The sequence below is a fragment of the Silene latifolia genome, chromosome 1, assembly GCF_048544455.1.
Source record: "Silene latifolia isolate original U9 population chromosome 1, ASM4854445v1, whole genome shotgun sequence".
NCBI classification, from domain to species: Eukaryota; Viridiplantae; Streptophyta; class Magnoliopsida; order Caryophyllales; family Caryophyllaceae; genus Silene; species Silene latifolia.
The window spans coordinates 48,777,672-48,779,685 of NC_133526.1; the positions used below are offsets into that span (position 1 = coordinate 48,777,672).

The 2,014-nt window shown below is 38.9% G+C and overlaps 1 non-coding gene across 1 annotated transcript; it reads left to right on the forward strand.

Annotated features, from left to right (window-relative positions):
* The first annotated feature begins 773 nt into the window (after positions 1-773).
* On the forward strand, positions 774-880 carry LOC141624891 (small nucleolar RNA R71). The gene has a single exon (XR_012534699.1). It is a non-coding gene; the product is annotated as a small nucleolar RNA R71 (small nucleolar RNA).
* The last annotated feature ends 1,134 nt before the right edge of the window (positions 881-2,014 follow it).

Genomic DNA, 2,014 nt, shown 5'->3' on the forward strand with positions numbered 1-2,014 from the left:
GTCAATTGGGTTTCCAACATTTTGGTGTGGGCTAGGATGTTGTTGATGGTGATATCCTTTGCTTGACTATCCTTTTGCATTTGAGTGAAAAACTCTTATTGATTCTTTTGCATTTGGAGGACCGCTTTTTGAACATCAAAACCTTGGTCATTTTGTTGATTGTATGGAGTTTGATTTTGGTAACCTTGGTTTTGGTTGTAAAAGGGTCTTTGATTTTGATTTCTCATGGGAGGTGGGGTATATGTTGGTTGAGGGTTTTGAACATTTTGGCTTTTGTATGAGAGATTTGGGTGGAATTTGGTGTTTTCATTGTAATAATTTGAATAAGGGGTACCACTCTTGTATGCTTGAAAAGCATTCACTTGTTCATTTGTTCCCCTACATTCACTTTGGTCATGTCCCAAGGTTCCACAATTCTCACATATCCCACTTGGGATTGATGAAGATGCCGTCATGGCATTAACATGATGCTTGGTGATTTTGAGGCTTCTTCAAGTCTAGCCATAGCTTTTTCGAACTTCAAATTGATGGTATCAATGTGAGCACTAAGTTGAGCACCCAATTGAGTAATAGAGTCCACTTCATGCTTTCCTACTCTAGTAGCCTTGCGAGGTCTACTATATTGTGAATTATGGACCGGCATTTCCTCAATCTTGTTTCAAGTTTGATTATCGTCAACTTCGGTGAACATACCATTTGATACCATGTTGAGAATGTTTCTTGAGTCTTCATAAAGACCATTCCAAAATTGTTGAACCAAGAACCACTCGCTAAGTCCATGATGAGGACATGAGCGACAAATTCCCTTGAACCGCTCCCAAGCTTCATACAAAGATTCTTCATCTCTTTGCTTAAAGCCCGTAATTTGAGCTCTTAGCATGTTAGTCTTTTCCGGTGGGTAGAACTTTTTGTAGAAATCTAGAGCCAACTTCTTCCAAGAGTCAATTCCGAATCAAGGCTTTTCAACCATTGTTTTGCGGTGCCAATTAAAGAAAAGGGAAATAAGACCCATTGAATTTGGTCTTGAGTTACACCGGTTTTAGAAATCGCATCACAATAGTCACAAAAAGTCTCCATGTGAGAGTGAGGGTCTTCACTAGGCATCCCCCCAAATTTGCTTCTTTCGACTAATTGGATAAATGCAGATTTGGCAATAAAATTTCCGGTTAAGTGTTGTGGTGTGGGAGTACCATTGGGTAGGTTCTCCTTGGTTGGTACGGAATGTGATGAAAATTTAGGCATTGTGGGTTGATTGTGTTGGATTTTGTGTTGGGTTCTCCTCACCTTCTCTTGCAAAAAGGTTGACGAACTCAATAGTGTTTGGTTGAATATCTACAACCTCACCAATACCTCTCAAAGTACCTCTAGCAAGTCTTCTATTGTTTGTCAAAGTCCTTTCAATTTCGTGATCAAAGGGTAACAAGTTACCTTGTGATCTTCTAGACATGCAAAATATCAAACAACTTGAAAATAATTAGAACAAACCTTGAGGAGTTTTACTTCCCCAAGGCAAATAAAGACACAACTAATAACAATCTAAGAAAATCTAAATCAAGTTAACACCGTCCCCGGCAACGGCGCCATTTTTGATCGGACTCACTTGGAGGTTTAGTTTTCGGTACTTGTCGTTAGGAGCACCTAGACCAAAACAATATTTATAACTTCACAAACAACTCTACTATTAGTAAAGAGGCAAGTAAAGGTCGGATCCCAAGGGACGGGTATTGAAGTAATATTTTCAATTGCAAGTAGCGATGTCTAGGGGTGTCACAATTTGGGGTTGGAATAGAAGATCACTAAACTAAATAGCAATGAAAGTAAACAAGCAAGATGATTAAAAAGGGGTATAAACAATTGATAAAAGGCACTAGGGTGTCATGGGGTCATAGGGGATTCATGGGAATTGATCATACAAACATATTCTCAAATTATAAGCAAGCAATTATTGTTGTGATGGATCGAGTTGGTTTATATCTTACAATCCTAGGAAAGTTTGGGTCCCGGAGCCGAATTG